This window comes from Myotis nattereri (assembly GCF_964212035.1).
Source record: "Myotis nattereri genome assembly, chromosome: 11".
Lineage (NCBI taxonomy): Eukaryota > Metazoa > Chordata > Mammalia > Chiroptera > Vespertilionidae > Myotis > Myotis nattereri.
In genome coordinates this window covers 21,298,526-21,323,339 of record NC_138086.1, presented here as the reverse complement: position 1 = coordinate 21,323,339, position 24,814 = coordinate 21,298,526, and the positions used below count along the sequence as shown (strand labels likewise).

General features: G+C 39.2%; 1 protein-coding gene and 1 pseudogene across 2 annotated transcripts in view; one reads left to right on the top strand and one right to left on the bottom strand.

Annotated features, from left to right (window-relative positions):
• Positions 1 to 24,814, bottom strand: part of AHCYL2 (adenosylhomocysteinase like 2) — a gene marked incomplete at its 5' end in the record, with an annotated part of 164,561 nt that overhangs the window by 70,501 nt on the left and 69,246 nt on the right. The window lies entirely within an intron of this gene.
• On the top strand, positions 2,214 to 3,504 carry LOC308527236 (nucleophosmin-like; annotated as a pseudogene). The gene is made up of 2 exons: positions 2,214 to 2,721; positions 3,113 to 3,504. The product of its transcript is annotated as a nucleophosmin-like (transcript).

The following is a 24,814-nucleotide window of genomic DNA, read 5'->3' as shown; positions in this document are numbered from 1 at the left end:
CCTTCCCCTTTCAGCTACTGCTCTTTGTACTTACATCAGAGAGAAACTCCGTGGCTTCCTAAGCTCACTATATCCTCAATTCTGTATTTCCATCCACTCCTCAATCTACTACAGCCTGCCTTCTGCAATCCACTGACACTATTTATGCCAAAGTTGCTATGTCCTTGTTGCTAAATCTAATGGAGACTTCTCAGCTTACTTCTTAGGAATTTGACACTATTAATAACTTTTCCTTGAAAGACTCTCTTCCCTTGGCTTTCCTAACACTATATCCATCTTTTCTTCGCTCACTAGAATACCTTCATTCTTAGTTTCCTTTGTTGCTCCTCCCCGCCTCCCTCATTTCTGGTCCCTCAAACATAGGAGCCCTTGAAGATTCTAATCTGTTTCCTCTTCACTCAAAACATTCTCTTTCCCATATCCATGGCTTCATTTACTATTACAGTAAACCCTTGATTTTTTGGACCTCAATTGAAAAAAAAAATGTTTAGAGAGAGAGGGAGAGGGAGAGAAACATCGATCTGAGAGCCATACATTGATTGGCTGCCTCCTGCATGTCCCCTACCGGGGATCGAGCCCGAAATCCAGGCATGTGCCCTGATTGGGAATGGAACTAGCAACCTTTTGGTGTACGGGATGATGCCCAACCAACGAGCCACACTGGCCAGGGCACAGACCTCAATTTAACAGACTTCAGATTTAAGGACAAAATTTCTGGTTTGGTCCCCAGTCAGGGTGTGTATGAGGAGGCATCGATGTTTCTCTCTCATATCTCTCTCCCTCCCTCCCTCCCTCCCTTCCTCCCTCTCTAAAATCAATTTTAAAAAACATTTTAAATTAAATGAAAAAGAAAATAAATTCATTCACTAACTTATGGAGGGAAAGTCAGCTCAAGAGCTCACTCTTGTGGAGAGAGGGAGGGAAAGCAGAAGAGCTACAGCCAAACATAAATAAATATGCAACGTGTGTACAAACTAAATTCAGCAATTGTCCTTCTAAGGTAACCTGAAGGAAATGACCAAGAACACAATCAAGACACTGAGTGGTTGGAGCTGAGGTATTAAAAGTGTTACACACGCTATGGCTGGTTTGGCTCAGTGGATAAAGCGTCAGCCTGAGGACTGAAGGGGGGTTAGATTCTGATCAAGGGCACATGCCGGGGTTGTGGGCTCGATCCCCAGTAGGAGGTGTGCAGGAGGCAGCCGAATAATGATTCTCTCTAATCATTGAAGTTTCTCTCTCTCTCTCCCTTTCCCTTCCTCTCTGAAATCAACAAAATATATATATTTTTAAAAAGTGTTACACACAATCCAAAGAGTTCATCCTTCAGGTCTCAACTCAAATGACATCTCTTCAAGGCCTTCCTGATCATCCTGTCTGGCCCTGCCCCCAACACTCTGAACCCATTATTTTATTTTCTTCAATTACTTACCACTATATGAAATCACTTATTTTTTTGTTTCCCCATTCTAGAATTTAAGCTTTGAGAGGGCAGAGACCTTTTCTGTACTGTTCACCTAGCATAATGTCTGATACATAGAGATACTCGGTATATGCTTAAAATATACAGCTTCTACCACTGAAGGCATAGTAGTAGCCAGAGAAATTATAATAACAAGCAAAGAGCTGCAGGAGCACAGCTCAATGCTTGGGGGATCTGGAAAGGTTCAATGAGGAAATATTAGATTTGGATCTTGAAGAAATGTTATTTATACCTAACTCTTTAAGTTTCCAAAATTGTCATGGTGCTTGGCATCTTCATGCCTCTAATAACAATAAGGAAAAAAGAACTATATTTATTGAATACTTTCTATATTCCAAATACTATGTAGTTCTGGTATGTATTATCTCATTGAATCTTTATAATAACCTGTGAGGTAGGTACTTTTATCATCACCATTTTATCTGAGAAAATGGAAGTACAGATAGGTTAGGTAACTGATCCAAGATCACAGCTAATAAGAGGCAGAGCAAAGACCCAAATCTAGGTACCTTTGCACTCTATCTGAAGTGCCCTTATCCTCACATGTTTGTTGAATGAACTCTTATTAACCCCAAACTACCTCGTAGGTAAAAAATTCCATCCTCTCTTAGGCCTTTTAAAACAATAGACAAAAGTAAACGCAGTTAACCCTGGTGTGATTCTGTCCTGAGTTTCTGTTCTGCAAACACGTAGTCTTTATCTCCGTTCACCTTCTCTCCCACCTAAGTGCATGTCATCACCCCATGAAGATTCAATGGACATGAACATGAGTTCCCGAGGCCTCAGAACTGTCTTTTCAGTTGTGAACTCAAGGCTGACAAAGATCATCACTTTAACGTGGATAATGATGAAAATGAGCACCAATTCTCTGTAAGAACGGTCAGTTTAGAGGCTGGTACAAAGGATAAATCGCACATTTTTGAAGCAAAGGCAATGAATTAAGAAGGCAGTCCAATTAAAGTAACACTAGCAACTTTGAAAATGTCAGTACAGCCAACAAGTTCCCTCGGTGGCTTTGAAATCACACGGCCTGTGGTCTTATGGTTGAAGTGTGGCTCAGTGTGGTTGGTGAACAGCACTTGGTAGCTGTGGAGGAAGATGCAGTCAGAAGATGAAGGGGAGGGGGATGTGAAACTCGCAAGTATATGTGGGAAGCATTCTGCCCTGGAAGTGGTAGCAAGGTTCCACAGAAAAAATGTAAAACTTGCTGCTGATGAAGATGATGGTGATGATGATACTTAAAAAAAAATTCTAAGTAATGGCAACCATTGTAGAAAAGGAAAGCTGTTTTTCTTTTCTTTTTTAAATCCTCACCTAAGTACATATTTTTATTAATATTTTAGAGAGAGAGAGAGGGAGAAGGCGGGGGAGAGGGGAAAGGAGAGGGAGAGAGGAAGGGAGGAAGGGAAGAAGGGGAAGAGAGAGAGGGAGAGGGAGAGAGAGAGGGAGGGAGAGAGAGAGAGGGAGGGAGAGAGAGAGAGAGAGAGAGGGAGAGAGAGAGAGAGAGAGAGAGAGAGAGAGAGAGAGAGAGAGAGAGAAACATAGTCTGGTTGCCTCCATATGCACCTCGATGGGGGACTGAGCCCTAACTCTGGCATGTGAATCGAACCCATGACTTTTCGTGTACAGGATGACGCTCCAACCAACTGAGCAACACTGGCCAGGGCAAGATGATGATTTTGATGAAGCTGAAGAAAAGGCTCCAGTAAAGAAATCTGCACAAAATACTCCAGCCAAAAATGCACAAAAATCAAACCAGAATGGAAAAGACTCAAAACCATCAACACCAAGATCAAAAGATCAAGACTCCTAAAACAAAAAAGGAACAGGAAAAGAACTCCTAAAACACCAAAAGGATCTAGTTCTGTAGAAGACTTTAAAGCAAAGATGCAAGCAAGTATAGAAAAGGTGGCTTTCTTCCCAAAGTGGAAGCCAAGTTCATCAATTATGTAAAGAATTGCTTCTAGATGACTGACCAGGAGGCTAATCAAGATCTCTGGAAGCAGAGGAAGTCTCTTTAGATACTTTGTTAAAATTTCCAGCTGTCCTTTTTAAATTCAGAATGAGAACTTTCCTTAGCATGTCGGATAAATGTCCAGGTTCCATTGCCAAGAATGTGTTGTCCAAAGTGCCTAAACAGTTATTAAAGATGGAAGCCCACCCTTTGCTTGGTTTAAGTAGGTATGGGATGTTATGATAGGATATAGTAGTAGTGGTGGTCAGACAAATAGAAATGGTGGGGAAACGAAAGTATACATGTGACATAAACTCAATATTTTAATTTTAAAAAGTAAACACAGTTGATAACCATATATATTTGGGGTAAATGATTCCGAGTAAACTAGGTTGTGCAACAGTGTGAATAATCACATTTACAACTGACAAAGTGTGCAAAATGAAGTCAAATAAGTAGTTCATAATTATAATTTATGAAGTCAGCCAGTAACAGGTAATGGTCAATAATGTTCAAAGCAATTCTTAGTATAGAATTACAACTCACAGGTTATTACACCCACTTTTCTCTTTATCTACTTTTCTTCCTTATCTGAAAAACAATGCAGAGGAAAGTCCAGAGAAGGAAGACGTTTTACAGAGACATCACCTCTGTCTCACAGAGCCACCAGAGCACATTATTCTATTTTATAGATGTACCAGTCCACTTCCAATGGACATTTAGATTACTTCCTATCTTTTGCTATTTGTAAATCACCATGATAATACTTTAATGACTATTATTCTATATATGATAGGTCACACATGTGGAGAACATCTATAGAATAAATATCCAGAAGTATTAGTTATTATTCTTTTTGGAAAAGGTGACTTTTGTCATTACTCCGCCCCCCCCCCGCCCCCGTCCCAATCCATGTACAATAAAAAATGAGGGTTGAGGGTAGCGTATCCACCAGCTACAAGCTACACAATCATTGCACCTTGGTTTTACAGGCTCTTTTGTATACATGAGTATACACCAATACCCTTGTCCCTAGAGCAGTGGTTCTCAACCTTCTGGCCCTTTAAATATAATTCCTCATGTTGTGACCCAACCATAAAATTATTTTTGTTGCTACTTCATAACTGTAATGTTGCTACTGTTATGAATCGTAATGTAAATATCTGATATGCAGGATGGTCCTAGGCGACCCCTGTGAAAGGGTCGTTCGACCGCCAAAGGCATATCGACCCACAGGTTGAGAACCGCTGTCCTAGAGTATTAGCTCAGTGATTTCAAGTTTAGACTAGTAGTCCTGAGTTTTCTGACCTGTCTCCATGCAATTTCTTATTACAGCTGGGTGGGTTTTTTTGTTTGTTTGTTTACAGATGTTTTTGGAGCAGTTTTAGGTTCACAGCAAAATTGAGCAAAAAGTGCAGGTAGTTCTCATATATCCCCTGCCTCCTAATACACATAGCCTCTCCCACTATCAACTTCCTGCATGAGAGTGATACATTTGTTACACTGACAAATCATTATCACCCAAAGTTCATAGTTTACACTAGGGTTCATTTTTGGGGATGTGCATTCTATGGACTTGGCAAATGTATAATGACATGTATCTGTCATCATTATACTATCATACAGAAGAGTTTCACTGCCCTAAAATTCCTCTGTGCTCTGCCTATTCATCTCTTTTACTCCACCCCCACCTTCTATGCCCCCATCCCTGGCAACCACTGATCGTTTCATTTTTTCACTGTCACCTTAGTTTTGCCTTTTACAGAAAGTCACAGAGTTGGAATCACACAGTATGGGACCTTTTCAGACTGGCTTCTTTTAGTTAGTAATATGGACTTAAGGTTCTTCCATGTCTTCTCATGGCTTGATAACTCATTTCTTACCAGTGCTGAATAATATTCCATTGTCTAAATGTACTACAGTTTATCCATTCACTCACTGAAGGACATCTTGGTTGCTTCCAAGATTTTGCAATTATGAGTAAAGGTGTTATGAACATTCATGTGTAGACATAAGTTTTCAGCTCATTTGGGTAAATACCAACATGTGCAATTGCTGGATTGTATGGTAAGAGTATTTTTAGTTTTGTAATAAACTGCCTAACTGTCTTCTAACTCCCTCCCACCTTCTTTCCCTCCCTTCCCCCCTCCCTCCCTCTCTCCCACTCTCTCTAAAAATCAGTGGGAAAAAATAAAATAAAATAAAAATCAATGGAAAAATATCCTTGGGTGAGGATTAACAAAAAATTAATTAAAAACAGCCCACCTAAAACAAACAATATCCTACTGCCCTCTAGTGGGGATAAACTGTAGGGATATACCAAATGGAGAGAGATGGGCTAATAAAACATTGTTCACAGGAATACTGAATAGTGACAAACGATTTTCAATTTTCTCCTCACTCTTTTTAAAACAAAAAATTAAAATAAAAGGAAACTATTTTTTCTATCTTAAGCTATGTTAATCAAATGTGAATGCAGTGAAATAGAAAATTGGTTAGAAAAACAAAACAGGTGTTTGGAATTTATGTTCCCATAGTATACTTCCCTATACAGAGGAAATGAGAACCAGAAGTCAGAGGTAAAGAGGAAGGATTTTACATAATTGATTGAGCAAGGATATAAATGAAGTGGTTTAAGATATGTAGTTTAAATACACGGTCAAGGTTATGTATATGTTGATATATATTTTTATATAATGCAATACATAATAATCTATAACAATAAAAGCATAATATGCTAATTAGACCAGACGTCCTTCTGGACGACTTTCCGGATGAAGCTGGGGCTGCGAAGAAGCTCGGGTCCCAGGTGCCTGCCGACGGCCGGAGGAAAGCTGGTGCTGGCAGCCGGGGGAAGGAAGGCCTACTCTTGCACGAATTTCATGCATCGGGCCTCTAGTGTATAATATTAGACACACACACACAACATATTTTTCTGGAATGGAGCACAAGAAGCTATTGACAATAATGGTTATCTGTGGGGACAAGGAATGAGTAGGCCTTGGGAAAGGAGGATTTATATATTTAAATATATGTAATAAATGCACTTTTAAAAGTATAGGTCGCCCTAGCTGGTTTGGCTCAGTGGATAGAGGGTCGGCTTGTGGACTGAAGGATCCTGGGTTCGATTCTAGTCAAAGGCACATGCCCAGGTTGTGGGCTAGATCCCCAGTAGGGGGCGAGCAGGAGGCAGCTGATCAATGATTCTCATCATTAATGCTACTCTCTCTCTCTCCCTTTCTGAAATCAATAAAAATATATATATTTTAAAAAGTTGTACTTCAATCATTTTAAAACAGTAAAATGAAATGTTACACTCTTCTACATGAACCTCTAAAATACATGGGAAGTGAATAACATTTTGTTCAGAACAGTCTGTTCCAGTAGTTGCTTATAATTAACTAGAGGCCCGGTGCATGAAAATTCATGCACTCAAGGGGGTCCCTCAGCCCAGCCTGTGCTCTCTTGCAGTCTGAGACCCCTTGGGGGATGTCTGACTGATGGCTTAACAAGAATCCTTAATGCCGTTAATCGGACATCCTTAGTGCTGCCATGGAGGTTCCCGCCACTGCCACTGTGCTGGTCAGCCATGAGCCCACTTCTGGCTGAGTGGCGCTCCCCCTGTGGAAGCGCACTGACCACCAGGGGGCAGCTCCTGCACTGAGCATCTTCCCCCTGGTGGTCAGTGTGCATCATAGCAACCGGTCGTTCCCAGTCATTCTGCCATTAGGGTCAATTTGCATATTACCCTTTTATTATATAGGATTCTTGTTAAGTCCCACAGGGTACAGAGCTACATTATATATCAAATTCTCAAACACACAAAAGGAGAAAACCAATCAATTTAAAGTACTTTTCAGTATCAATTTGGCTCAACAAGTTAATTCTTCAAATATTTCCATATCCCCCCCAAAGCTTCCAGGATCTGAAGGAAGAAATCCAAAATGTCTGCTCTCTGCATAACTCATTCTTGAGCAGGCTCTTGTTCTGCTATTAGCTCTGAAGTCATTTTTCCAAATGGTGTGTCAAAATTTTCCAATAGGTCTAGAAGAATGTCCTGCTGAGTCTCAAAGTCTTTTGCTAATTCTGCATATACCTCCATCTCTGAGGAGTCCCAGCCTCACTAGCTAATGAGCCTTCTTATTAGAAGACTGAGATTATGGGAAGTTCCCTCATATTTTAATAATTTTTTTTTGGTATATTCACCTAACTTTTCCTTCTTCCTTCCTACTTTAAGGAAGAGGTCTGTCTCATCTCTTCAAACTACTTCCCTTATACTTTTGTGTTATTTAAACAAATTTTTAATCTCACTATTTAATTAGTCTAGTCACTTAGGTTGAAAACTTGAGTCATTATTATTCTTCCTTTCCTTCTAAAAATGTCGTTTGTTTCTTCTTGATACCACCTTTGAGTTAACTCAATAGGGAGGACTCTAAAAAGACTCTCAGGTTAGTACCATCTGATAGGTAGTAACAAGGTCCAGAAACACCATTATTTTTATTATAAGGTCCTCCCTTATACTTCTGCAAATGCCTTTTCTATCTCCTTTATCTGTACTCTTTACTCTTTCCTATTTACTTTCTATTGGCCTTCCTTACTTTTTTCTAATGCCAAAGTGTATGCTACTTCCTATCTGAAGTTTTACCTTTATAATCCATTCTTATTCATTTCTGTTAAATTTTTTTGAATTTTTGTAAGTTTAGCCAAACTCTGTTATAATTATTACCTAAGTTAATTAACTGGCTTATGGCCCAGGCTCCTTTACATTACCATTCTTCCCTTTAAGCACCTGCTAGATCAGTTGTTCTCAACCTTCTGGCCCTTTAAATACAGTTCCTCATGTTGTGACCCAACCATAAAATTATTTTCGTTGCTACTTCATAACTGTAATGTTGCTACTGTTATGAATCGTAATGTAAATATCTGATATGCAGGATGGTCTTAGGTGACCCCTGTGAAAGGGTCGTTCAACCGCCAAAGGGGTCGCGACCCACAGGTTGAGAACCGCTGCGCTAGATCTTTGCAGCTGTTGGTAAATTCTCAAGATTATAGGCAGATTTTATAGTTCTTATTTCCACTATCTTATCCAAAATGTTTTATATGATAATCATGTTTGTGTCAATACTACTCTAGAAATTCATAGAATTCTAGAAGGGCACTTTGGGGACAATGACTTATATATACTCAGTCTTCCATTTCCATCCTCATTGGCCCCATCACCACCAACACCACTGCTGCCACCACATACCTCTCTTCCTTCCCATATCTCTTTATCTCTCTGGAAAGTGGTACCAAAGAATTATATGCTGTGCTTTTAGTTAATTCTATCTGTAAAGGTAAGTTCTAAGAGTAATTTGTATTTCCAAAAGTATGAAGTAGTAAAACACTGAATAAGACTCCCACTGTAAACAATTGAATATGTAGCATAAACACCTATTTAAATTTATTACTTGGTTGGCCAAAAGTTATGAACTGGCAGGGCTAAAAAAAGGGAAAAACCCCAAGTAAAAACTGTTCAGCTGAGCCATTCTCATAATTCTGACCCACAAACTGCAAGCAAAGTAAAATGATTGTTTAAAACCTCTATATTCTGGCTCGGCCAGTGGAGTTCAGTGGTTGAGCATGGCCACATGAACCAGGAGGTCATGGTTCGATTCCCAGTTGGGGCACATGTCCTGATTGCGGGCTCGATCCCCAGGAGGAGAGGTGCAGGAGGCAGCCGATCAACGATTCTTTCTCATCATTGATGTTTCTCTCTCTCTCTCTCTCCCTCCTCCCCTCTCTGAAATAAATAAAAATATATTAAAAACAACAACAACAAAAAAAACCCTCTAAATACGTAACAACACCAACTGTAATAGGTATTACACAGTACTGTAGTGGACAAAATATCCACTTTATACTATTTGAAATCAGTATGGAATCTTGAAGACATCTCTGCTTCACTTCTATTTCTTCTTGCCCTAGAATTTCAGAGATTTTTAAAAATTCCAAACCACTCTTTTCTTAGGTGTGGAAACTTAGGTGTGATTTCAGATAAATGAAATCACAGAACTAATCACGGACCAAATTAGTAACAAAATATAGATCAATAGCCCTAACTGGTGTGGCTCAGTTGGTTAGAGCATGGTCCAGTGCACTGAACAGTCTCGATTCTATTCTGAACTGGTCTGAGGTTACGGGTTTGATCCCTGCTCCAGGTGCGTATGTGAAGCAACCAATCAATGTTTCTCTCTCCCTCTCCCTTCCTCTTTCTCTGGAATCAGTGTGTGATTGATTGGGTGAGGATTAAATAAACAACAACAAAAAACAAAACCATTAATGATTTTCAAGGTACCTTTTCCCCCTAACTAAAATTTTTTTGGCCCTAGCTGGCTTGGCTCAGTGGATAGAGCGTCAGCCTGCGGACTGAAGGGTCCCAGGTTCGATTCCGACCAAGGGCACATGCCTGAGTTGCAGGCTCAGTCCCCAGTGGGGGTGTGCAGGAGGCAGCCGATCAATGATTCTCTCTCATCATTGATGTTTCTATCTCTCTCTCCTTCTCCCTTCCTCTCTGAAACCAATAAAGAAATACATATTTAAAAAAAAATTTGTGTGTCTTCTCCTTCCTTTCTTTATTCCACTCTTTTTCCTTGTGGCAGGATAGTCAGAGTAATATCAATCACTTATCCATGTGTACTTCCCTCCAAAGAGCTCAGGCTTATGTACAATTCAAGGATTTAAAGAGCATTTCCTAGTCTGGGTGAGCCTCTAGAGCCTTGTAAGATGCCAACCTCCTGGGGCAGTTGATAAGTATGTATGAATTATTTGCAATAGAATGCAAATTTGTTACCAAGTGTATCTTGGTAAGGAGGTAGGGGCAATGGCAGTAGAAGGGCATTACCTGAGTAATAAGACTTACATAGCTTCCAGCAAGGAAGACAGCAGGAGTCCATTCCTGATTTAGACTGAAAACTGCTATGCTTTTGTGACTGTAATATGTAAAGGTCATTTACAAGTCTAATAATTTCCTAATAAAGGTCTAATTAGCAGTAAGGGAGGCTGGTGCATTGGATAAGGTCAGGAAGGAACCAAGAAAACAATTAAAAGACAAAAAATAAACCAAAGAGCACCAGAGAAACAGATGATAAAAAAAAAGAAAAACAAAGCAGAGTGAGGTTGCATGAATACAGCAGCGTAACTATGAAGTTATGCAGACGTCTTCTCACAGCCCACATTAGAACTACAGCTGGATTTGTAGTTTTTGATTTATATTTAACTGGTTTCTATGTATAAACTTCTGTAGCATGACCTTGAAGTGAGATTGCTAATAAGAGGACCTTTAAGTTTCTAAATTTCAGCTTAAAACTATTTGAAACCACCCAAATGTCCAGCAACAGGGTTGGTTTTGATTACATAAACTGAAGTACGTTCAAACAATGGAATAACATAGATCTGTAAAAAGAGGAAGCTTTTTTTGTATTCACACAGGAGGTTCATATTAGGGGTCCCTTTTATGTAAGAAAAGGAGGATAAGAATAAATATATGCATTACTTATGTTTGCATAAAGAAACAAGAAATAAAAACTAAGTCACGAAAGAAAGTTTCTGGCTATTTAAATGTAAATACTTCTTATTTAGCATTTTTTCTTTGGTAATCCTCACCCAAGGTTATTTTTCCCACTGATTTTTATATATGTCTTTATTGATTTTTAGAGAGAGGAAGGGAGAGGGATAGAGAGATAGAAACATCAATGAGAGAGAAACATTATTGATCGGCTGCCTCCTGCATAGCCCCTTCTGAGGATGGAACTTGCAACCCAGGCATGTGCCCTGACCAGGAATTGAACTGGTGACCTCTTGGTTCCTGGGTCAATGCTCAACCACTGAGGCACACCGTCCAGGCTCCACTGATTTTTAGAGAAAGTGGAAGGGAGAGGAAGAGACAGAGAGATGTCAATGTGAGAGAGACATATTGAGGGGCCAGGGATTGAGCCTGCAAGTGAAGTACATGCCCTTAACCAGAATCGAACCAAGACCCTTCAGTCTGTGGGCTGATGATCTAACTATTGAGCAGAAGCTGCCAGCGCTAACTTTTGCTCTTTCCTAGCTAAGAGGTGAAATGGACCACCTAGATGGAATGTTAAATTTAATTTTATATGCCACAATAGAGTGACGATGGAGTATATGATGTTGATTAATTTCCAAAGTCTCCTCAGATCAGAGAAGAGATGACTTTTTCTCCATATCTGGACTAGACGAGTAATGGTAACACTCTTTCCCCACAATAATGTTTCAGCCTATAATACCTCACTAACCCCTAAACAATATTTATAATTTAAACAAACACCTAACTATCTAATTCCAAGTACTCACCTAGTTTCTGTGCCATGTGTTTTAGGCTTCAGCTGTTATCATCCATCCAGTTGTAATTATAAATACTTGTAAATTACTGACCAGCTCGCTACATGTAGTCTTTGCATATTGCCTCTATGCATATTTATTTTTTTTAAATATATTTTATTGATTTTTTACAGAGAGGAAGGGAGAGAGATAGAGAGAAACATCGATCAGCTGCCTCCTGCACATCTCCTACTGGGGATGTGCCCGCAACCCAGGTACATGCCCTTGACCGGAATCGAACCTGGGACCCCTCAGTCCGCAAGTCGACGCTCTATCCACTGAGCCAAACCGGTTTCGGCTCTATGCATATTTAATTAGAAGCCCTGGAATGACTTTTTTTATGCCAATTTCCAAAAGTGTAACACTTTATAACCAAAAGTCATAAACCCTATGCCATGCTCTACAACCATTCATTTTCCTAGGTTTTCCAACATGCAAATAGAAAGACAGCTTAGAATCTATTAATTTGTGCTCGCTTTGGCAGCACATATACTAAAATTGGAACGATACAGAGAAGATTAGCATGGCCCCTGCGCAAGGATGACACTCAAATTCGTGAAGCGTTCCATATTGAAAAAAAGAAAGAAAAAAGAATCTATTAAGTCCACCCCAAAATAGTGACGGTTTCCAATATGCAAACAAATAGAAAAAAGCCCTATTTATTAGTCAGCTACATTTAAGCTGCTGGGAAAAATGACTAAGGACCAACACAAACAGCTACAGGTAGCATTATAATCAGAGCAAGAATCAAGACTAGGACTGTAAACACTATACTCTCTTCCCTCAATTTCTACCCTTTCTTCTTCTCTTCAATTACTGTCACCACTTCCTCTAAGGAGGGAGGTTGCAGGGAGCAGCTGGTTTACTCACTAAGCTAGCTTTATTTGGTTTACATGGCAACAGAAATGCACAAAAAGTCAGGCACAAAAGAGCTATTTGTTTATGATTCGTTCAAATTCTTTTCACCCAGGTAAAAAGACCCTTAAGCGAACAAAAGAGACCTGAGAAAAAGGAGAGGTAAAAAGGATCTCCTAGTGAAAAGCAAAAGAGATGGGCCATGTGAATTGCTAACTGTGTGAATTTTAGGTACTGTGCTTCTTCTGGTTTCTGAATCTTCTTCCTAGTGGCCAGGGCCCCAGATCTAGGGAACAAACTGATAATGGTTACAAGGTTATGACTTCAAATTAACTTTCAACTGTTCGCATGTTCAGACCTCAGAATAACACTGCCGTTTCAACCTTGTAGTTTTTGTAAACTAGAGCCAACAGGAAATTACAGGCAACATCAAGAGTGGACACACCCAAACTTAGAAATATATCTCTCTTCAGAAACAGAGGGGAAGAGGGAATGATTATTTTTTAATCCACCCCACCCCTCTGCTATGAAATGAATATCTTTTTTAAAACTTTAATAAGCCTTGGCCAGCGTTGCTCAGTTGGTTGGGCATCATCCTGTGCACTGGAGGGTTGCTGGCTGGGGCACATATTCGGATTGTGGGCTTGATGCCCAGGTTTCGGGCTTGATCCCCAGTAGGGGGCGTGCAGGAGGCAGCCAAAAGATGTATTGTTCTCACATCGATGTTTCTCTCTCCCACTCTAAAAGTCAATAAAAAGTTAAAAAAACAAAACCCTTTAATAATAAGTCATTATGTCCACTGTGGAAAACAATAAACAAAAGACAAAAATCAACCATAATCTCAACCTTCAACTGTTATTGTTGACATTTTAGAATATATCCTTCTGGTAAATTTTACATGCAAAAAATGAGACCATGTCATAACCTTTTTTAAAAAACATTATTATTATTTTTTTAAAATATATTTTATTCATTTTTTACAAAGAGGAAGGGAGAGGCATAGAGAGTTAGAAACATCGATGAGAGAGAAACATTGATCAGCTGCCTCCTGCACACTCCCTATTGGGGATGTGCCCAAACCAAGGTACATGCCCTTGACCGGAATCGAACCTGGGATCCTTGAGTCCGCAGACCAATGCTCTATCCACTGAGCCAAACCGGTTAGGGCTATAACCTTTTTTATGTAATATATTATTACATATTTCATGTTCATGATATCATTAAATACTGTAATTGAGAGCACGAATTCTGAAGTCAGACAGACATAACTGGATTCCAGCTCTTCAACTTACTGTATGATTTTATTATTTTTAAAAATATATTTGTATTGATTTCAGGGAGGAAGAGAGAGAGAGAAACATCAATGATGAGAGAGAATCATTGATTGGCTGCCTCCTGCATGCCCACACTGGGGATGGAGCCTGCAACCCAGGCATGTACCCTAATCGGGAATTGAACCGTGACCTCCTGGTTCATAGGTCAACATTCAACCACTAAGCCACACCAGCTGGGCTTACTGTATGATTTTAGACAAGTTATTTAAGCTCTCTCAGTACCTGAGTTTCTTTATATATAAAATGGAAATAGAAAGTGCTTACCTCACAGGCATAGTATTCTAAGGATTAAATGAGATAATAGATAAAAGAACAAGTCAAGTACATAGTAAGCACTCAACACCATAACCTTTTACTATGTGGCTACTATCCACTGAATAAATGTATTCTACTTTATTAAAAATCTCCTATTTTCAAAATAAAGATCTTTCAAAATTTATATTATAAATAGCAATGCAAGAAACACTGAATCTAAATCTTTACATCTGTGATTTTTTTAAAAACTAAATTCTTAGAAGTAGAATTCAAAGTCAAAAGGCACTTCTATTGCCAGAGAAGTCATATCAATTTATATTCCCATCTGCATATATAAAAATTTTCATTCACATAGAGATTAAAAAATATTCTTAAAGTATTATGCATGAACTTTTATGTGTTTTAGATTTATAAACTATAAAATTCTCATAGGAAATTCCATCATTTCAGAACTGTTGGAAGTGAAAGTTTCCCTTGCTTTAGTTGTACCCCTATTTGGAGGTTAATTTTTATGCAGTCAAATGTATTGCTTTTATGAATTCTGGTATTTATATATCATACTAACTAAGTAATCACTAATGGCTTCTTTCAGTAACTACAGTCTCTTTTTTATCTATGTATGCTTAAAATATAGAAGTTATTCATTAATGTACTTATTAAAAATTCAAACAATACATAAATATCCTATATTAGAGGCCCAGTGCACAAAATTTGTGCATGGGTAGTGTCCTTAGCAGCTGCCGGCTGACAGCCAGGGCCTCCCTTCGCACCACCTTGGCCTGGCACCGCCTGCTCACCTGCTCCACCATCCCGCCCCAGTCCCGCTCTCGTCGGGGCCCATCGGGGTGGTAGCACCTCCACTGCCAGCACCATGTCCCTGACACCCACCATGTTCTGTGCTGCCCCCTGGTGGTCAGCATACATCTAACCCCCAGGTCGGTTGAACTCCTACCCGTAGGGACAATTTGCATATTAGCTTTTTATTATATAGGATAATAAAAGCCTAATATGCAAATTGTCCCCTCAGGCAGTCGTTCGATCAGTTCGACTGCTCACTATGACATCCGCTGACAACCAGGGTTGGGCGCAGAACATGGTGGGCGTCGGTGACGCGAGCACTGGGAGTGGACTGCTGGCCTTGATGGGCCCCAATGAGAGTGGGACCACAGCGGGATGGTGGAGCAGGTAAGCGGGCGGCGCCAGGCCAAGGTGGGGGGCCAGGCGGGGCTGCGGGGCTGCAAGGCTGGGGGCGAAAACTGGGGCTGTGAGACTGGGGGTGCAAGCTGGGGCCCAATCTCCATACGCCACCCTGAGGGACCCCATCCATGCACGAATTCATGTACCAGACCTCTAGTATTTAATAAAAGGTGAAATTATCCTTCACTTTTTCCCAGGAATGACTGTCATGATTAATTTAAAGTTCATCCTTCCAGACCTTTACCTATGAATTTACAGACAGACACAGATTTTTTTTAAAAAAATAAGGTTTCCAATCACGTTAACCTTTCTTTAAAAAAAAAAAAGAAGATATATATATATTTTATTTTAGAGAAGAAAGGAGAGGGAGAGAAATAGAAACGTCAATCATAAGAGAGAATCATTGATTGGCTGCCTCCTGCACGCCCCTCACCGGGATGGAGCATGTAACCCCGGTCATGTGCCCTAACTGGGAATCAAACCAAGACAACATTTAACCACTAAGCTACACCAGTCGGGCCACACACAGCTTTTTAAAAAAGTACAAATCAAATTAACATGTGTACACCTTAAACTTACATAATGTCATATGTCAAATATATTTCAATAAAAAAAAAACACAAACACATGTAAAAAGATGTTGCCCTAACTGGTTTGGCTCAGTGGATAGAACATCAGCCTGCGGACTGAAGGATCCCAGGTTCGATTCTGGTCAAGGGCATGTACCTTGGTTGCGGGCACATCCCCAATAGGGGGTGTGCAGGAGGCAGCTGATCGATGTTTCTCTTTTTTTTAAAAAATATATTTTATTGATTTTTTTACAGAGAGGAAGGGAGAGGGATAGAGAGTTAGAAACATCAATGAGAGAGAAACATCGATCAGCTGCCTCCTGCACACTCCCCACTGGGGATGTGCCTGCAACCAAGGTACATGCCCTTGACTGGAATCGAACCTGGGACCCTTGAGTCCGCAGGCCGATGCTCTATCCACTGAGCCAAACCGGTCAGGGCCGATGTTTCTCTTTTATCGATGTTTCTAACTCTCTATCCCTCTCCCTTCCTCTCTGTAAAAAAAATCAATAAAATATATTTTTTTAAAAAGATGTTTATAAGAAAAAACTTGATAGTCTATTTGGAGCAAATAAATAAATAAAATTAAAAGGTACTGTAAAATAATCATATATGCAGAAATAAAATGTATAAAAATAATAATACAATTGACAGGATGGAAAGATTGCCATATGTGAAGTGCCATAATATCACATGAATGTAGTCTCTGGTAAGTTAAAGATATACACTATAACCCCTGAAAAAAACACTAAAAAAAAAGAAAAGAAAGAGTTATAGCTAATAAGCCAGTTGGGAGATAAAACTGGATGATTAAAATATACTTAATACAGCCCTAACCGGTTTGGCTTGGTGGATAGAGCGTCAGCCTGCGGACTGAAGGGTCCCAGGTTCGATTCCAGTCAAGGGCATGTACCTTGGTTACAGGCACATCCCCAGTGGGGGGTGTGCAAGAGGCAGCTGATCGATTTTTCTAACTCTCTATCCCTCTCCCTTCCTCTCTGTAAAAAAATCAATAAAATATATATTTATTATATATATATATATATATATACACACACACACACACACACACACACACACACATACAAACATACACACACACACACACACACTTAACACAGCCCTAGCTGGTGTGGCTCCGTTGGTTAAGTGTTGTCCCGTGCACCAAAAGGTTGTTTACTCGATTCTCAGTCAGGGCACATGTCCAGGTTGCAGTTCCATCCCGTCAGGGTGCATGTGGGAGGCAACTGATCAATGTTTCTCTCTCTCTCTCTCTCTCTCTCTCTCTCTCTCCCTTTCTCAAATCAATAAGAATTATTTCTCTCTCTTGTTCCTCTTGCTTGTTTGCCTTGCCCTTGCACTCACTTGCTCTGTGATCCAGACTAGCCCACCATGTGGCCCTAGAAGCAGCATGGCCCCACATGTAATGGACTACAGCTGGGAACACAAGTTAAACTAGCCAGATGCTAGGCTGAATTGTGCTTTGATATGGAGCAAAGACTCTGGGTCTGGATTTAATCCTAGCTCTGCTAAAGACAAAATGGGACATTTTCCATGGTGGGATGAAGGGAAATGGGACTCTGGAAGGGAAACCCCTTAACTCTGTATCATCAGTAAGGTTTTCCACAATACCTCATCCTCCTTGGGGGCCTCAGGAAATTCTTGTTCCTATGGCACCCCAAGAGCTCCTCTTCCACCAGTGATGTGTGGGGACACAGAGGACACCCCACCGATAACAAAGGTCCTGCACAAGGTCTCCCTCCCATTCTCAGGCAATTATCCTTGGGGGGGGGGCAATCTGAGAGTTGCAAATTCCTTTTATCAGTCTAGGTATTTTAACCTGCTTTCAGTAAATACAGAAACTAGAACACTCCTCCTTCAGTAAACGTAACCAAATGATTATTTCAAGTCCTGGCCAGGTAGCTCATTTGGTTAAGTGTTGTCCAGATACGCTAAGGTTGTGGGTTCAATCCCTGGTCAGGGCACATACAAGAATCAACCAATGAATGCATAAATAAGTGGAACAACAAATCGACTTCTCTTCCTTTCTCCCCCTCTCTCTCTAAAATCAATTTTTAAAAAAAGTAGAGGGAAGAGTTAGGTCAGCTATTGGAAATGGGGTCCAAAGGTGTGGAGGCAATTCCATCCATCTTTAGTAAAGGGACATGATCCTTAAATCCTAAAATAACTTATCATCAGGTCAAATGATTATTTCAAAACTCTCTATTATGTTGCTTTTTCAAAAAGTATACATATTTCTTTTACAATTAAAATATGGTTTCTTTTTTATTTTAATGAGACATTTTCCATGGTGGGATGAAGGGAACGATTTTTAGAGAGAGAGGAAGGGAAAGAGAGAGAGAAAAAAACATTGATGTGAGAAATATTGATTGGTTGCCTCCTATACGCCACAACTGGGGATTGAACCTGCAACCGAGGTATGTGCCCTTACTGGGAATCAAACCCACACAACCTTTTGGTGTACAGAATGATGCTCCAACCAATTGAGCCACCCGGCCAGGGCTATGGTTTCTTTATTTTTTTTTTAAGTTGAAATGGCTATATTAGTATAAAGTAAAGTATATTTCAGAGCAAAAAATATTACCAAAAATGAAGGATGTAACTTCTTAGTTATAAAAAATTAATCAGAAGGACATAATTCTAAGTGGTTCTGTATCTGATAACTGAGCTTCAAAATTCATGAAACAAGCACCGATAGAACTGCGATGAGAAGTAGACAAAGCCACAATCCTAGCCAGAGATTTCAATGCCCCTCTCTTATTGTTAAAACAAATAGACAATCAGAAAGATTACAGAAAACTTAAAAAATACTATCAACCAACTTGATCTGACATTTATCAAAAACACTCAACCCAACAAGAGCAGAAAATACATACATTTCAAGTGCACACAGAATACTTAACAAGATAAAGCATATTTGGGGCCATAAAACAAAACTAAATAAAGAATTTAAAAGAATTTAAGTCATACCCGGTTCATCTCTGACCACAATAAAATTAAACTAGAAAACAGTAACAGAAAGATGTCTGGAAAATCCCCCAACAATTGGAAATTAAATATAACACTTCTAAATATCCTGTGGGTAAAAAAGAAAAAAGGAAATTAGAACATATTTTAAATAGCCTGAAAACAGAGCATATTAAAATTTGTCAAGTCAAAAACCTCAGTTTTCATCTTATGAAATTAGAAAAAGAAAAAATAAAGAAATTAGAAAAAGAAGAACTAACATAAACAGAAGAAAGGAATAATAAAGTCCAGAGCAGAAAGCAATAAAACAGAAACACAGAAAATAAAGATCAATAAAACCAAAAGCTGGTACTTTGAGAAGATGAATAAAATAGATAAACCTTTAGTCAGGTTGATGAGGAAAAAGGAGAAGATCCAAATTAATAATATCAAAAATGAGAGAATTATAATTCTACAGATATTAAAAGGAAAAAATTCTATGGTTTTTTCTAATAAATTCAACAAATTCCTTGAAAAACATATAACTCACTCAAGAAGAAACAAATAAATATAAGTAGCCCCATATCAATTAGAGAAATTGAATTTGTGGTTAAAACACACACAATAAAAACCCAGGCCCACATGGCTTAACTGGTAAATTCCACCAAATATTTAAAGACAAAATAATACAAATTCTATACAAACTCTACAAAGGCACAGTAAGAGAAGGAAATTATATAAGACTAATGTTTCACACTAATGTTGACCAAAAAAGTTATATATTATATATTTATTATTCATTTCAGAGAGAAAGGGAGAAAGAGAGAGAGATAGAAACATCAGTGATGAGAGAGAATCACCAATGGACTGCCTCCTGCACGCCCCACACTGGGGATAGAGCACGCAACCTGGGCATGTGCCCTGATCGGGAATCGAACTGTGACTTCTTGGTTCATAGGTCAATACTCAACCACTGAGCCACACCGGCTGGGCCTGACCAAAAAATTCCTAACAAATTTTTAGAAAATCAATTCTAACAATATATAAAAAGAATAATCATCACACTATCCCATAATGGAAGGTTGGTTTGGCACATAAAAATCAATGTTATTTTCCATATTAATAAATTAAAAAAGAAAGTAAAACACATGATCACCTCAAAAAGTATAGTAAAAGTACTACGCGCAAATCTTTATGTGTACATATGCTTTCATTTTTCTTGGGTGGGTTTCTAGGAGAGTAATAGCTGGAATATAATTCCACCTGATAAGATTACCCTAACAGGTAACTTTTGATTGGGGACTCCATATCTGTCTGGCTGAGAATTTCTCAATTGTGTTGTGGTCTGAGGCTCTTTCTACCCAGCCCTTCCTTCTCTGTCATCCTTCACAAGTGTCAGACTTGGATCACATTCTGAAAGCTCTGCCTATTCCTGGCTCCCCTTCCTTTAACTAGTTCACAGGTACTTCTCTAAATCTTGTACCTCTAAGTCTGTCTTAACATCAGCCTCCCAGAAGGTCTATACTGACCTAGGGAGCAGAAGATAATTAAATTGAGGGGAAAATCAGCTATCTGTTTAAATGAGACCTGAGTCCACATTTTTTTTAAAATCCCCACTTGAGAATATATTTAGAGAGGAAAGGGAGATGAGAGAGAGAGGGAGAAGAGAAGGGAAGAGAAGGGAAGGGGAGGGGAGGGGAGGGGAGGGAGATGAGAGAGAGAGAGAGAGAGAGGGAGAGGAGAAGAGAAGAGAAGAGAAGAGAAGAGAAGAGAAGAGAAGAGAAGAGAAGAGAAGAGAAGAGAAGAGAAGAGAAGAGATACATCCATTTGAAACAGAAGCATCAACTGGTTGCCTCCTGCACACACCCCAACCGGAGATGGGACCCAGAACCTAGGTATGTGCCCTCACTGGGAATTGAACCCACAACCTTTTGGGGAGTATTGGACATGCTCCAACTACTGAGCTACCAGGTCAGGGCCAAAAAATGTTTAATCTCAGTATACTATGGTCTATTTTATAGTTCTTTCACTTGAACACTCAAAATACATTTGCCTCAGGAAACAGCTAACTCTAAGTAAATTACCATCTTTTTCCTTGTCCTGTCTTGAACTAAGAAATAACTTGAAGATCTGGCCAGCAGTGAAGGCAATGTACCACTATCTGGCATTTAAAATGTCCTAAAGAACAAATATGTTATCAGCCCAAGGTTTCTTCGTTTCCATCACCAAAGAAAATCTCAACCCAAGGATAGATGTAATGCCATTTTATGACAGGCAACATTCATTTAAACAGAATTTTATTTGTATTTTTTAAGTTAACATTTTGTTTATTTCTACCATTGCTCTGTTTCAAAGGGATAGTCCTATGAAATTTGCCAAAGTTTCTAAATTACCAAAACAAACTGAGAATATATAAAGCCAATAATGACCAGTGGTTTTACTTTAGAATCTCAAGAATCATGCTGCCTTCTTGTGTATAGTGCTCAATATACTGTGTGTGGCTAATACAATACTAAACCAATCCTCCATAACCTGCCTTCTAGGACAAAAACTCTCTGGAGTGGTAAGACCAAAATACTCCTCAGCAAATTTTCAACGGAAAGAGCTTCTTAAATCTTACATTTTGGCCTTACAGCTTCACACTATAAAAAGTTCTGAGGGGTGAAGGTGACACCACTATCCAAAATCTATATCAGGACATTCTTTTTAGAGAGGCATAAATCTGCCTGCCCTTAGTTTCACCTTCTTACAAAGTTCCCTCGTCCAGGCTAAATAATTCCTCTCTTGTTCTAATGTTAACACCCTTCAGATATTTGGGAGTCTCTTTTTCTCTCCTGGATCTTATAGTTGGCAGAATTCAGTTTAGCCTGCATGCTTAAAATTTTTAACTGATCTTCATAAATTCATCTATTTATCCCTTTCAGCACTACAGTTGCTCGCAGAGCTTACCACCTCCTGTTTCTATTTTGCTGACACTGTGCTAAACGTAATACTCCCAGTGGGCTCTTGCCAACTCCCTATGCTATGGCACAATTCTTCTTTGTTCGCTGCCTAGAATAGCACCGGCTTTCCTTTGACTATCAGATCATATTTCAAGCCCAAATCAAGTTTGTTATCTGTCATTACTGTCAAGTCTCACTTGCCCTCTGGGGTTTCATTCTCTCCTCCCCCTCCCCGCCCCCTGACTGCCCCATCAGATCACTTGTATCTCCTCTTCAGCTTCTGAAACAAGAGTAGAATTGTGTCCTAATGCTAATTTCCCAGACAAATGAATATTGTTCATATTTTGGCCTGATATTAGCACTAGAAATTGCTTACTGACAATTTTCATATTGAGTTTTTCCCTTTGTTGGATTCCTAAGATTTTTTTAAAAAATATATTTTATTGATTTTTTACAGAGAAGAAGGGAGAGGGACAGAGTTAGAAACATCGATGAGAGAGATCGATCAGCTGCCTCCTGCACACCCTGCACTGGGGATGTGCCCGCAACCAAGGTACATGCCCTTGACCGGAATCGAACCCGGGACCCTTGAGTCCGCAGGCCGACGCTCTATCCACTGAGCCAAACCGGTTCAGCCCTACCTAAGATCTTTCCCTGTTAAATCTCCACTCAAACCTATGTTCTCCTTCTAGTAACTTTTAATTAAAACAGAATAGGTTGTAAGTTGTATACGCTCTGAAGTTCCTTTAGTTCAATAAACTTTTACTAAGCACCCACTAGATGCAGGTGTTGTGAATAAAAATAATTCTATTGCTTAATCATGTAAGCAATGAACAGGTTAAAGAAATATAAAAGGTAAGATATATGACCAGTGTTTCAGAAGAATAACTCAACATAATGTAGAGAAGAAAAAGAAAGAAGGGGGGACAGAAGGAAGGAAATCAATCAGGTGTCAGCTGCAATAGTCCAGGTGAGATGTAAAGATTTTAAATTTGAAAAATTTCAGGAGGGAAAAAAAAAATCAGGCTTTCACTTACTGAGCATCAACTATGTGAAAGGCGCCGTATTATGTGCTCTCCATATTTTATCTCACTTAATGGTTACCATTACCCTGTCAGGTAGATACTAGCATCTTAAATCTCACATATGAGGAATCCGAGGCTCAGATTAAACAAATACAGCTAAAAAATGTAACAAATAAGCCAATCACAAAAGAAGTCAAATTTAGTAAAATGTCCTTTGTACTCTCAACTGTGTTTTAGAACACTATTCTAAGTATATTCCCCTAACCTAGTCACAGACAGCCTCATAGTCTCTATTTCAATTCATTTATTCAGCAAATACAAACCAGTAACTAGAATGTGCTAGGACTGTACATAATACTACAGTCAATGAGTTTACAATTTGGTGGAAGATAGATATAACATAATCACACAATAAAATCTATGAGTAGAAACTAATAAATAATTATAAATGAAAAAATACAGAGTATTATGAGAAAACGTAAGAGACGTTAATTTAGACTTGAGGGAAGGAAATATAAGAGACAGTCTCTTGAGAAAGTGACATTTGAGACCTGAAGGTAGGATGAGTAAGAATGGTCACCTGAAGGTGAAGCTGTTCTTATTTACCTTTCTCTGTGCTGCTGTCACCTGCTACCTCTAGTCACTTCATCTCATTTGCTGAAAATTCTCACAACTAGCTCATGACTCTGGGTCTTCAAAGTTCACAGGCATGACATATCTAGTCAGATGCCTGACCTCAATTCCTTTTTATCTTCTTTAATGACCTCACACTGGCAACCTTGGCAGTACCTGCAACTGCTACAATTTTGAAATCCAAAATTGAAATAGCATATTTCATCAAATCTAATTAATTGAAAGACTCACCACTATTTCACATCCCGGTAAGAAAAAAGTGTTACCAACTAAACTGACATCTCAACTTCAGAGATGTTAAAATGGGGAAAAAATAGTCCTAAACTCAACAAATCATGATATCTAAACTAATGACATTAATCCTTTTATCAGTCTCTCACTCTATTTTTTCCCATTATATCTACTCTTTGGCCTCAACTATACCTCCAAAAACTTGACCCTTTTATACTGTCCCAATCTGTTAGCTCTTGCCAGTTAGCAAAAAATGAGACTGGAGTTTAGATACATGAATTTACAGTAGTGAAATCCTATAATTTCACAGAACTCTTGCACAGGAATAGACAGAAAGAGAGAAGGCAGATTACAGGAGTAATCCAGACATTTGGGGACTGGTAGAGGGTAAGAGCCAAGGGGCTGAAGGTATTTACAGGTGACCAACTGAAATGATCAACCATTTATAACTATCAGTACTTCTAATTTAGTGCTTTAAAATACTTACCTCCATAATGATGACCATAGAACAACACTGAAATTGTCTGTAATGATTCACACCAGCCTGCCCATATCACGTGGCCCACGTGCCCTAGCACCAATCCACATGCCCTTCACCACAGCAAATTATTCTTCATTACAATAATGGTTTATTTTTTAAAAAATCACTTTAGTCTACAAACAAACCTCAGTTCTCAAACATCTCCCATCTGAAACAATTTGCTTCTTAGCCCAACAACCCTTTCATGCTGATAGCTGTAAGATCAGTCCCGCATTTCTCTGGCGACAAAGGAGAGAACGCACGAGTATGAGTCAGCTTACCACTAGACCTCATGTTGTTAATATCTCAGGAAATTGTGCTGTGAATATTTTCACGTTTTCTGCTTTTGTTGCTGCTTATTAGTAGTAAATTTTTGTTTTTTACTGTACATTTCTGCTGGGGTCCAACCCCAGCAGGTCCAGGGGTCCCCAAAGGTGTGGACGGAGTTGGCAAAGAAGGAATGACAC